The following is a 14,585-nucleotide window of genomic DNA, read 5'->3' as shown; positions in this document are numbered from 1 at the left end:
GAAAGTTTTGCAAGTAGCAAAATGACTTTGTCTAGGGTTGCCCTATTTCCAGGACAAAGTGCCACCCATGACAACCCCCCCCCAATGTCAATTCTGCCTTTGAAATCCTGGATGTATGGCAGCCCTAACTGTGTCCATACTTTCAGAATATATCAGGGGGTAGCAAACTTCAGGCCTGGGGGCCAAATGCAAGCATCTCTGTCTGGCTCTTAAGACTCTCCCACTGCCACCTTCCCTTCCCAGGCTGCATCCACTCTCCTCAGGCCAAGTCTCCTCTCAGCTGTGCTCTGTAGACTTGAGTCCCTTTACATGGCTGAGGTGCATCTTGGAACTGTGACAGAGACATCTGTGAGGATGCGTGTGCAGAAATCTCTGGCTTCGGGTGAAGACGGAAGCAGCCTATTGTGCAAAGGAAAGGGTCACATCCATTATTACATCCACCTTTATGCTTCTGCCCATGCTCACCAGTGGCACATAGCAGCCAAAATGTTGTCTACAAGGGAATGGAGACCTTGGTTTGAAATAAGGTTCCCCACCACTGGAATATTTCATTGCACGTATCTCAGTCTCCAAGCATTAAGAGGCTCCAAGGGTGCCTGGACTTTCTCGGGGATCTGTTTCTTTGGAATGGAGGTCAATGGAGACTGTGGTATCTTTAGGATATATGGTTTTATTTACACATATATGCAATCTGAGCATAGGATGGAGGGGTTCTCAGGATTAACACCACAACAGATCTTGCTTCACCATTAGGCTTCCAGGGAAACCCCAAGCCACAGCGTTAGAGTCCAACACAGAGCAAGACATGTTTCTATCTCTCCAGCTTCCAGCATCACCCAAAACTCATTCACCCTCTCTTCTCTCCCCCAATTTCTGTTCTCCATCTTAGGATGGACATGGCATTCCAGATGTGGTGGGAAAAGGCTCTATGGCAACAGAGCTGACTCTTTAAGATATTCTTAGTTGAGTTGATAAGGCCATTACTTTGGCAAAGAAACTGGTTTGACTGGTTCATCAGGTTTTACTCTTGTAGATTCTAACTTCACTGTCACGGGATCACAGGTGTAGAAGGGACCCACAAGTTTCATTCAGAAGAACCCCCAAACCTATAACAATATGATATATGGGGTAGTATTCAACTAGGATTTACACAGAATAGCCCCAGTGAAATCAATGGACCAACTTAGCCATGTTCACTCATTTTAAAGGGGCTACTCTGAGTAAGAGTTAATTGACTACCATTCTATATGACACTTCCAGGCCCAAATTCCAAAATATGGCCTTAAAATTCTTCTACTGAGGACAAGTGGAATAATAGGTAGATAGTAAGTGGATAATCTCTGTTCTCCTCATTAAAATACTTGGTCATTTTAAAAGCTATTTTGGAAAATTGCATCTGCCAAGACATCACTGCTATTGGGGGGGGGGATTTGCAGCCTAAACACTGAATAAAGAAGTGGTGAGATAATTTTGATTCAACTTCAGAAATTTTTACATTTAATATACAATTATATTATGGGCAAGTTGCTTCTGAATAAATAGCCAAAAGGACTGAACTGAGATGGTGCTATCAAACATTAACACTAAAAAATGAATATTTCAATTTGCAGAATGTTGCTTAAAAATCACACATTCTTTAAAAAGAATTACTTTACTCTTCCAGATGCAGAGAAATGGATAATTCAGGAAAACAAGGTAAGATAGCAAGCAACAAAACTTGGGCTTCAGAGCCAGTTGCAGCTTTCAGCTTCTCAACAGCATATCTGATTTTTCCTCTCTTACATCTGTAGTCCCCAACATCACTCAAGGCAAATGAAGGCGATTGTGGGCAAGGACAAGTGAAATCAATTGTTTTCAAAAGCATGCAAAGATTTCTGCAGGACTGCTGAAAAACTTCCAAAAATGGAAGAAGCTTCTTTTGGCACTGCTGAAAACATTCATGACAGCGGGGAGCGGTTTTGGTTCAGCCACAGTAAAATGTCCTTATGCCTTCCCAAATGCTGATCTGAAGGTGGATGTGCAAACAGGAGCACAGCTCTTTTCAATAAATGCCCTTTGAATTATTTCAAAACCAAGTTGGGTTCTGGCCAAATGCTGTCAAACTCACTTTAAAAAGAAGCATAGGGAAGATTAAGAGAAGACATGAAAGCAGCCTTGGAAAATCTGAAGGGCTGGGACACAGGACAGAACAGTCTGTCTCTCCAGAGGACAAGGGTGGAACTAATGGGTGGAAATGGCAAATAATCAGATTTTGCCTAAATGTTAGGAGAAACTTCCTAATGGTAAGATCTGTTCAACAGTGGAACAGACTGCCCCAGGCTGTTAAACGTAGCCAGGGTGGCCATGTAGTTGAATCTTGCACTGTAGCTCCTGCACTGAGCAAGGAATTAGCTTGCAAAGTTCCTTCCATCTCTGTTATGATATGACCGTATGATAATTACATTATCAAAGCAATCCTGTCTACTTTGTTGAAATGGATTGCCTTTACTAATACCGCCTTGATATTTGCTTCTGCTGTCCAGACTCTACATCAGTGTCAATCAGTAATAATAAAAATTAAAGAGTTGTTTTCGTTTATTGAAAAGTCAAGATGCCCAAATCACACATGACACATGGTTTACATATTTCACCTTTTTTCCCATTCTAATTTTGGACTTTGGCGTACAGCATCAGCACGAAACTTGCCTTTGATCTCCCCGAAAACCCTCTTCAATAGGTGACATATAACTTAATTAGCAATAAATTACCTGAGGCACTTAAAGAAGTATTTCACAGCCTATTTGCCTTGTGAGGTGACATTTGGATATGTAATTTCAATTGCAAAATGATTAGAAGGATAATTATAAAATGACCCAAATGTATTCCCCCCCCCCCCCGTTTCGTAATTTTTAAAATGCATCGATGAATTCTACCTCATCTCTCTACATCAATCTACCCAATGCCATGTTAAAGTATACCCTGTTCATTTTATCAGGCTAGTAATTTTGGGATCACCAGATGATCACAGTTCTCATGAACTAAGGCACAGCATACATTACCTTCCGGAATGTCAAATCTGGTGCAATGTGGTTGATGCCGCAGTGCTGCTTGTAATGCGTAGAAGATGATGACCATATAAGTAGGGCTGACACACTTCTGATGACGCAGCAAACTAAACACTAAGAAAAAGCTATAGACAAGTGTCTGTCAAAACACAAACAATGCTTTAAACTTAACCATTATCGCCAAGACTTGAGAGCAAAAGCCCGCGGCCCAATCAGAAGCACCCCCAAATGCAGTGGGATGGCCATATTTTGAAATAAGTGAAATAATTTACTATTTCAAAGGAGGGCCTTTGTGGCACCGTTAAGTCCAGAATGTCAAATCACCAGTGGAAGGCTGATCCATTGGCCAAGTCTATCCTCAGTTGGCCTGTTACAGAGGGTGGAACTGTCTGTCGACTTCCTCCTACTTAGTCTCAGTGTTCCCTTTGTAGATCTCAATAGAGAGGAAGATGGGGACAACCCTAGAATTAGTTGGAACTGCCTATCATTGGCTCTGGCCCCAACAACTGTTGACCTCCCTACCTGTCCCCATCAGTTCCAATGAGCACCATTCATCACTGCAAATTACCTAAGTACACCAGTACCAAAAGGACCTTGAAATACTTTCTGCGAACTTTGTACTTTTGTTGACCTGGAAAGTTGCATTATTTAACACTTTTTTAAACCCCTGTATACATTTCTTACACCTTTTAACAGCACATTGCCAAGGTCCTGTCAAGCCTGAGCAAATGAGATGTGACCAGACAGTGTGCTAGGTTCAAACAAATCTAAACCTAACCTGGAAGGAATTAAAGTCTTTTTTTTTTTCTCCTGTGGAAAAAAAACCAGGGCCAAGAAAGAAAAAAAGAAAGATAGATTAATCCTGTTCCATAGAATAGCTAGCGGCATCTAGGTACTTGGCAAGCACTCTAAAAGAATATAAAGAATTAATGCTACTGCGTTATTGACAGGTTATACACTCTGTTCTCCTTAAATATATGAGTGGATAAAAATACACAGCTAATTAGTGGTCCAAATCCCTATCATCTGTTATTTCAAATTCAATCTGGTGCATTTGCTTTGCTAAAAGCACTGCAGAGCCCCCCCTCTGTGTTAGTGGTTTAAAGTGGCCACACACATAAGGAAGATGCTACATGATCTTCCTGGCTGCTACCATGGTCAATAAGCTTGTATCTGCTTCTCTGTGGTGTGCTATACTACAAAATGTGTGATTCAGCCACTAGCACTATACCTAAAATGTCCCCTACAGGTGCCTGTACTGCATACTCTTGAGTACCGGCCCCCCCAAAGCACTGTAACCATCCTCCATCAATCAATGAGAAAAGAAAAAACACTGAGAAACCATGAAAGAGAAGAGAAAAATCTGATGAAATCCATATAGGTAGGATTCAAAATCCTGTTGCTGCTGCACTTGACTTACTTTGGAGATGGTCAAAGGGTGTTTGAGAGGGTCCTGTCTTTCATGCTACAAAGCATCTCTACAGAGGTCAGCATTCTGCAGCCTGTCTAGGTGCCCAATCGATTCATCACTCTATTATGGTCAATGGCCAGTATTTAGCCCACGTTTCCTGAAAACACCATGGTGTCTTTAGCTGGGTTTTCTTGGGAGCACGAGTAGGTGGAGAGACTACCTCTTATGTGTCTGATGGCTTTTCACCATTTTTTAAAGGTGAAGTCTTTTTATTTTCAAATAGAACAGTTAATAAAAGTTTTAGGAATAAGGACTTCTCCCCACCAAATACCGTATTTTTCGCTCTATAAGACGCACCAGACCATAAGACGCACCTAGTTTTTGGAGGAGGAAAACAATAAAAAAAATATTCTGAATCCCAGAAGCCAGAACAGCAAGAGGGATCGCTGCGCAGCGAAAGCAGCAATGCCTCTTGCTGTTCTGGCTTCTGGGATAGCTGCGCAGCCTGCATTCGCTCCATAAGACGCACACATATTTCCCCTTACTTTTTAGGAGGGAAAAAGTGAGTCTTATAGAGCAAAAAATACGGTAATTATGGACAACACCAATCTCAAGTGTTCTCCAGCCAGCTTCTATGGATTCCCCAAGCTTCGATGAAAACTCTGGGGAAGATGCAACAAGGCAACTTCTCCCATGGGCCTTTTTCTGATCAGTAAGTGTGGACAGCCAGGGAGGCTGCATAGTAGTGGTGAAATATAGACTGGAAAGGAAAACACACACCACCTGCAGCCACCCAGGTGGCTTAACTCCATGCCCCCAATTTATTATTATCATAATTGTCAGGGGTTCAGGAGCAGAGACGAGGGCAAGGGAGGAAACAGAGAGCGAGGGGAGGAGTCCGAAGGAAAGATGAGCGATGACGACGACCCGAGATCTCCGAGTCTTTCCAGTGAATCGGAAGATTCACAGAAAGGAGCGCCAGTGGCCAGAGCGAGGGGGGAGATCAAGGGGACACCCCAGGAAAAAGGGACAAAAGGGGGTTCAGAGAGCAGCAGTGGGAAATCGGGGCCAACGTCCCCAACAGAGCGCAGTGGGGAGGAAGGGCGCCAGGTATCGGGATCCGGCGGCTCGCCGCAGGGAGGAGGGCATGAGTCAGGAGTGGCCACACCTCCATCGGGGAGCGAAGGAACGGTCAAGTGGAAAGTGGGAGGTTGGGCGCGCGCGCCAAGTTCAAATGTACAGGAAGGCGGCAGAGTAAGCAGCCCGGAAAGGGAGCCAGGTCCTAAAGCCCGCCGCAAGGAGACAGAAGGGTCCGGGGGGTCAGCGTCAGAAGAGTCCAGGAAGGAAGAGACCCCGGGGGGCAGAGGGACCCAGAGAAGGAGGGGAAGGCGGAAAAGGTGGAGTAAGGCGAGGTTATTAAGTTGGTGTACAGGAGGCGGAGACTCAGACGGAGCTTCGCCGGTCTAGCTGATAAGACGTAGGGCTGCCTGCAGCAGTTTGAAATTGGAAACTGTAACTCAATAAAGACTTTTATAAAGTGAACGCTGGCTAGCGTGATCCTCTGTGAGCTAGGATCTGGAAGCAGCCCTGACAATAATTATTACAATTGATATATTAAATGCCTTCTAAACCACAGTCTCCAGGCAATCAACACATAAGATAATTACAACAGCTGAAAATGCAAAAACAGCAAATACATTTAAAACAAGGCTAAAACCCTAACAAGCCCTCAAAGACCCATTGATCCAGCCAGGAATAAAAGTATCTCCGACTGTTTCCAGAAAGTGCAGATAGTAGATTCTTGTCATATTTTGTAAGAATGCTCTTGTGCAGAACAGGGGCAGCCACACTAAAAGCCCTGCTCTGAGATCTTTGGAACTTGCAGAAGAATGTCTCCCACAGCCTGCAGCAATCTACTGGGTATATAAGAGATAAGGCAATTTCTCAAGTAACCTGATCCTGAGCTGTATAAGGCCTTATATGTCAGTACCAAGAGCTTGAATTGGGCAAATTGGCAGCCAGTGCAAATCCTGAAAGCAAGGTGTTACATACTGGCAGGAGTTTGTTCCCACAAGCAGCCTAGCCACTGCGTTCTGCGCCGCTCCAGCCTCTGAACCAACTCCAAGGGTAGGCCCACAAAGTGTGTATTGCGTGACCAGGCAACGGCAGCCTCCAGGGATCATAAGAAAGGAATAAAGACTCTGACAACGTGTTATGGAATTAAATTAGGCCACAACTTTATTAAACTTCCAAATGTAGGAAGGCCTTGGCTTAGGCCTTGGACATGTACCCCTCCCAGCCCCCCAGCGGGGGAACTGGGGAACATCAGGGTAAATGGGATATGGGGGTATACTGCGAGATGTATGTGTAGCAGGCAGCCCAGTCCATATCCCGACACGCAGGGTAGTTCATTGACAGCCTTTCGGTGGAAGGCCAGTGACACCCATTATATAACCTCTTTTAAGAGGGGACCCTGGAATCGACGCCACAGGGGGGTGAGTCACCACTTCATCCCCCCCCCCCCAATTACAGGGAAGAAAGGACGAAAGGATTTCACCCAAGGCCATAAATTGTGACGAATTGCTACGGGGAAGACAAAACCTGCCAATGCAGGAAAATTTCTTCCGGGTCCTTCAACAGCAACCAGTCAAAGACTGCAGCAGTGCCCGCTAAACAGGAAGAAAAAGTTAACCTTCCAAAAGGAAACATTGAACTAAGGGAGGGGAGGGTGGGTGAATCTCCTGTGCTGACTGCCTGGCTACTGCCGGCTCCATCCCCTATATATAATTGGGACTGGTTGCAAACCTCCAAATAATAACACTGAGAGGCAGGCCAGTCCCTGTTTGCCTGGGAACTGTAGCAGCGCGCGTGATCCCGCAAAGGGCACCCACAATGTAAAATGTGAGCGCTCATTACAGTAAGCCAACTGTGCAGCAAATTCAGAATACTAAAGAAATTTTGAAGTGCTTTAAGGAAGTGGAAGAAATCTTTTGAGAAATTGGAGGAGAGGTTTGCACTGATGTCCAACATTATAAAAGGAAACTGATGAAGTGTAGTTCCAGCAATCAATACCGGGGGTTTTTTGGTGTTTTTTTTAAAAAAAATAGCATTTATATTATGTATTTAGCTACTATCTCAAATATGTGTTTTTCTTTTTATGGCAATGCATTTTATTCATCTGTTCATTTATATCCTGGGGGCAGGCCTCCAAGGCAACTGACAGTATGTGAAACTGGCACATAATATCAGGACAATAAGAGTCTTTTGCACAACGATGGTTACTTATGAAGGTTCTGAGTGGGCAATGATGGGGAATGTCTTCTCTGCAAGCCCAAGATGTTGCTACTGCTGGTGGTGTGGTTCTTCAAAGGAGACAATACAAATCTCTCACCTTCATCCCCTGTCCCCAGTGTGGGCTCAGGACCAGGTAGTTCCAGATGTTTTAATCCCCAGAAAGACGGCGCATCTTTGCGCATGGAAAGCTGGGTTTCAGCAGCCCCTGGATTTTCCTAATGACAGAGGAGTCTGATTAAGTTGGCAATGGTGGCAAATGTCCACTATCCATGACTTCAGTTGGCGATGTGGCCCTCCAAAAATTGTTAGATTCCAACTCTCACCAGTCTCATCTCTATGGTGTTGATGCTTCTGGGGGTGATGTGGCCATTTTAGCTCCGTTAATTTGAATAAGGAGCATTCAGAATATTAGGTTATATGGGACTGAATGATTGAGAACCTCTTTAGCACTTTAACTTACAATGCAATCCGAGAGCATGGTTACGAAGGGAAGCTACCATCTCTCAGCCTTGCACACACAGTAACATGGACATAATAATAATAACATAACTTCCTTGACCTGTATGTACTGCTGAGATAATAGATGTGATGGGCTTTGAACACCCTAAAAGTGCTATATCAATGCTAATTTTTATGGTGATGACTGAGGATCCACAGAAGGGTTTTGGATAACTGAGCTATAGATAATCAGATCATTGCAAATTAATTTTTGTGTTAATACCATGCGGATAATATTGGCCATATGGCTCAGAGATGGCAGGTTTCCAGAGCAATTATATATCAAAATGAAACAGCAAAAGCAACAGAGCTGCACTGAAGATTCCTGAAGAGTAACAACAATGTTAGGTGTAGTAATATATATATATATATATATATATATATATATATATATATATATATATATATATATATATATGCTTTCGTAGATTTTCACGGGTATAGGAATGCAGGTTTTGGTGTCTTCGGGTGTCTTCCCCAACTCTTACACGGGAAGACACCCGAAGACACCAAAACCTGCATATATATATATATATATATATATATATATATATAATGTGAAAGAGCTGGTAATTGGTTTGGCTACATCCATGTCCTTCATTCCCTGCAATGCTATAAACTAATTGTCAATTATAGGTGATATGTCTGAATGGCACAGAAATCAGAAACCAAAACACTACTGCCATCTTCTGGCCTGACAATTCTTTCTCTTTTCTTTATTAGAAGGAAGAACATAAGTCTGTATTTAAGGATTGATACTGGGATCAATAATATGGTGGCCAGATGTAAAGGGTGCCTAAGCTTTTGAATATGTGCATAGAATTTGGCTAGGGATGCTTCTGGCAGTATCCACATTCCTCCACAGATGTTGGCTGGTCCTGTTTCTAAGGTAGAACTGTCTTATTAGGAATTCTCCATTGCTCTCTGTTTTGTTTTGTTTTTAATTTCCAGGATTTTGTGCACGGCATCATGCAGCTATTTGCTGCAGATTTCCTTTCCTTCAGTACATTTTCATCCCCCCCCCAAAAAAATGACCTTTGTATTGCCAGTGCATATATGTGTATTGATCACATGTGTGTGCACACACAAAACAGTCTTAATGTGATGCTACACACACTATTGCATTAGGATGGGGTTGTTTTGCAACAGTGTTTCAGCAGTGTGAGTCCACTTGTGAAACACTGCACCAAAAGAATCAAGATGATGCAGTCATAGACACAATCACACTAAGGCTGCTTTTCTCCCAGTGTTGTATCAGTGTGTATGCACAGACAGCAGTGGGACATGAAGAAACTAGAGGGGCTGAATCCTGCAGCCAAGAAGCAGCCAAATGGAACATCCTCCAGTTCAGGTTTTCATTTTAGAAATTCTGAGTCACATTCTGAATAACAGGGGATGGAACAGATGAATTGTCTCCTACCTAATTATGTAACCGTACCTACTGAAATTCTGTCTTACAAATGCTGCTATTAATGGTACAGGAGCTGTGTCCTCTTGATCCTCTGGCTTTCATATTTCAAGACATGTACTACCATTAGCCACAGTGAAGCAATTGCCTCAGGCGGCAAATGTTGGAAGGCAACACTGTCAGTTCCCCAATCATTCCTTCTGAGCATCCTGGCCATTCTCTTTTGCCGACAGAAGCTTGGTATATAATATTGGTCTCTCCTGCACCACCACCCCAAGCAGCCCAAAGAAGGACAGATCCCATTGCTATTGCTGAAGGAGGATTGGACTGCCAACCCAGACAGCTTCTGTATGTGGAAGTGAAGGAGGGATGCTCTTGCCCTTTGTTCCAGGCAGAAGCTGTCTTGGATTGGTCCTGCATGGGCATCTTAAGGGAAGTCATGGAGTTTCAAAGAAGGGTGGCATCTTGATGCAGGTGGGGACTTCCTCCTGCCTCTATCCAATATCCTGAGTGGCCTGAATGCTCTAGAGAAGAGGACCCTCTTCAAACAACATTGGATACGTCACTCCCTCCAACCTTCCTGCCACCACCCCAAAGTGATTTGCTGCTTTGTTCTCTGCTCTCAAAGATCCTTTTCACTCAAGAGGCTATGGATTCAGGATGGGGTCTTCAGCTTGGAAGACATCTGCTCTTGCATTGCTTGTTATCCCCTAGGTCAGAACAGCACAGGGCAACTAGTTTTGGGGTACCATTAAATAACCACACCAAATAATAAGTTCTTTAACTTGTTCATACTCTGTTATTTGCATGTCTGGCAACAACCAGGATTGAGCTATCTCTGCCTCAGAGGCTATCAGACATTGCATGACCTAACACGGGACTGGATAAATTAAATAATCAATCTGTTGTTGTTTTTCATGAAAACCTCATCGTGAGAAGCCACTAGCCAGAGGGCAGTGATAGGGCAGCTACATTAAGTTGTCTTCTTTAGCATCATCACCATTCTCACCTGAGTCTCAGCAAATCAAGTCATATTTACAGACTGTTAATGTATACTGATGGGTGTTTAGGCCAAATAAAAGTGTACTCTGTGAAGCTCAGTGGTTTATGGGTTGTCCATTCTGTGACTGCGCTGTAATTACTGCGAGCATAACTAAATGTCTGTTATTCTATCTGAGCAGCAGTTAGGGGAGAATTCCATTTGCAGAAGTGTGTGTGTGTGTGTGTGTGTGTGTGTGTGTGTGTGTGTTTCCCACCGATTCAATCCATCCTGGGTTTATTTCTTCCTGTGAGAGGATGACAGCAAAAAGGATTGAAGGCACTCACCTCCTTGGGTTGATTTGGGGTGAGTATTTCTGTACAATTGCAAAGCACTGGGGAAGGGTAACGTTTTTCAGTCGGAGGGCCACATTCCTTTCCAAAGGCCACATGCCAGAGGCAAAGGCAGATGTACATAATGAATGCAAAGGATGCCTTTGTGCAGTAGGCCAGCTCCTACATACTTCTACCCTCCATTCAGGCAAGTGAAAGGCAGTATCAAAGTTCGATGGTGGAATGGACTCCCTCCTTTCTTGGAATGGTCTCTCCTTTCTTGGAGGTTTTTAAACAGAGGTTGGATGGCCATCTGTCAGGGATTCGTTAGCTGTGATTTCTGCATTGCAGAGGGTTGGAATAGATTACCCCTGGGGTCTCTTACAACTGTACAATTCTGTACAGTTCAAGAGTTCTGTGAAAGTTCAAGATCACATTAAAGACAGGCAAACACACTTGAGGGAGGGAGGTGCAAAGCAGGGCTTGGGAGGGGTGTGGTCTAGGGAGAGTCCCAAAGGCCAGAGGCATTCAGACCCCAGGCCTGAGGTTCCCCACCCCTGACTTAGGGAACAGACACATCACACATTCACTAATACAAGTCAACATTTACACAGTGCTTCAGAGGGGTCAAAGCACTTCTCTTATCTGAGTAGTCCTTTTAACAACCCTATTATTGCTGTGATTGGCACTTTTCTGTATAAATTGAGAGCTAATGCTTGTCTTCCTTGATATATTTTCTTTAATAACATCTGAAAATTGGAGAATATGTTCTTGTTGCCCATTCATGCTTCGTGTGACAGATGCCTGGAAATCAAGAGCAACTTATCACCAGGCAGACGGAGAGCACAGACTGTACACTGCTCTTGAGAAGAGCAGAGAAGACGGTTCCAAGAGAGAGGGGGTGGGGAGATCGTTTTTTAAAACAATGTTGGCATACATATTTAAAGAAGGTCACTGGAAAACATTTTCACAGCCACTCTCTTGGAGCCTTGAGAACTTTGGAAAAAGAGAAGGGGAAAATACGCCATGGGTACATTTTGGGTTTGAAGTCACATTGAAGGTGGGGTGTGGGCAAGGGTACAACCTACGGTTTTACGAAAGACATGCCCGTAGCATTTTTGCTCACTATTTTCTCCTCATTGTTCCTGACGTGGCAACAGAAAGTTACAAAGAACTCCCAGTTTGTGTGTCAGATCAATGGTCTACAAATTCAGAGGCCATCAGCTTTCTCAGAATGAGGACCCAATTACTTTAATTTCAGGTGCTAGTTTGCCCACTAATTTGTACCTGCAAATGCCCCCTCCCAAACACACACACCTATTCCTCCCTTTAAAATTACAAGACAAGCATAGACAACAAGGAGTATTGTGCCACCTTAAAGATTAATACATCTGCTGTGGATTAACACATCTGCTGTGGATTAACACATCTGCTGTAGAGGAAGAGGTGAAGGAAGGGGGGTGCGGTGGGTGTGGGTCGCTCTGGGTGTCAGCACTGAGGGGGGTGACAAAATGCTGGGCGGCACTCACCACGGGGCCTGCAGCATGCCCCAGCCACACGTCTCTCCTGGGAGAGACGCGGTGGCTTGGACGCGCACAGGCTCTGCGCTACCCAAACGGTCTGCCCGCTGCCTCCCCCCCCCCCAGCTGTAGGGCGGCTGAGTGGGAGGAGGCAGGCAGACTTCCCCCACCCTCAGCTCGCCCCTGTGGGGCACTGCCCCAGGCACCCAAGCAGTTTCCTCCGCTGCTGTGTGGCACAAGCTTTCTTGAAATATTGTCTAGCCATGGCTTAAAGGTAAAGGTAAAGGGGACCCCTGACCATTAGGTCCAGTCGCGACCGACTCTGGGGTTGTGGTGCTAATCTCACTTTATTGGCCGAGGGAGCCAGCGTACAGCTTCTGGGTCATGTGGCCAGCATGACTAAGCCGCTTCTGGCAAACCAGAGCAGCGCATGGAAACACTGTTCCCGCCGGAACAGTACCTATTTATCTACTTGCACTTTGACGTGCTTTCGAACTGCTAGGTTGGCAGGAGCAGGGACCCAGCAACGGGAGCTCACCCCGTTGCGGGGATTTGAACCGCCGACCTTCTGATCGGCAAGTCCTAGGCTCTGTGGTTTAACCCACACCGCCACCCACAGTAAATGTGTGAGATCTTTGAAGCACCCCAAGACTCTTGCTTTAGCTCCAAGACAGCTACCCCACTGGGAACTAGGGACAGGGAATAAAATTTGCAGTTTAATGAGCAGCTGCTTAAGTTGCACTTCTTTAACCAATATACCCCTCAAAATACAAGTATCCTTTGAAATTTGCACATCCCTGAATTTTGCAATGTAATTCTCCAACCAAAGAGTGTGCACAAAAAGCATATCATATTAATGAAAATTGCTTGCAGAAATGTAAAGGTAAAGGTACCTCTGCCCGTACGGGCCAGTCTTGACAGACTCTAGGGTTGTGCGCTAATCTCACTCTATAGGCTGGGAGCCAGCGCTGTCCGCAGACACTTCCGGGTCACGTGGCCAGCGTGACAAGCTGCATCTGGCGAGCCAGCGCAGCACACGGAACACCGTTTACCTTCCCACTGGTAAGCGGTCCCTATTTATCTACTTGCACCCGGGGGTGCTTTCAAACTGCTAGGTTGGCAGGTGCTGGGACCGAACGACGGGAGCGCACCCCGCTGTGGGGATTCGAACCACCGACCATGTGATCGGCAAGTCCTAGGCACTGAGGTTTTACCCACAGCGCCACCCACGTCCCTTGCAGAAATGTATAGGCTAGTTAAAACTGCATACAAAAGAAATTTGCACCAAAGCACTAGCAAATATTTGTGAGGGTCTCCCCCCCCCCCCAGCACAAGCTACTGCAGAATTGTGAAGAACTGAATTTCAGAATGGAGAAGTGAAAAATGGAGAGAAACTGAAACTGAGAGATTCATCCACTCCTGCTGGAAACTTAGAGAACCTCAGTGCTGGGAGCCCCATCTTTAACATGTACTGTGCCATCCTGCCTCAATATAGCTTGTTAATGTAGACATAAGAAAAGTAATCATATTGTCTGGTTTACCATTTCCTGCATTATTCACTTGAAAAAAAGTAGCACAATTTACTTTCTTTTTTTCTTTTAGCATGTGGAAAGTCTAGGATGAACCATAGCTCAGTGGCAGAACATATACATGTTACACTGTCAACCTATGATGTTGTTGTTGTTGTTGTTTAGTCGTTTAGTCGTGTCCAACTCTTCATGACCTCATGGACCAGAGCACCCCAGGCACTTCTGTCCTCCACTGCCTCCCGCAGTTTGATCAAACTCATGCTGGTAGATTCAAGAACACCATCCCTTCTCCTTGTGCCCTCCATCTTTCCCAACATCAGGGTCTTTTCCAGGGAGTCTTCTCTTCTCATGAGGTGGCCAAAGTATTGGAAGAGAACCTATAGTTTGGTGTGAATGCTCAAACATGTGACCATTTCACTCCTCTCCAGTAATTCTACTGCTGCGCCCTGTTGAGATAGGCCACAGTTTGGCTCAACATTTCATCTAAACCTGGGCTCATGAGTTGGCTTAGTCACCCCTTATAGTCAGTCTGGAGAAAGCTAAAACAGGAGCCTGGATTGAGACGATGTG

The sequence above is a fragment of the Podarcis bocagei genome (genome assembly GCF_964188305.1).
Source record: "Podarcis bocagei genome assembly, chromosome: 12".
Classification (NCBI taxonomy): Eukaryota; Metazoa; Chordata; class Lepidosauria; order Squamata; family Lacertidae; genus Podarcis; species Podarcis bocagei.
Note: the sequence above shows the minus strand (reverse complement) of the source record.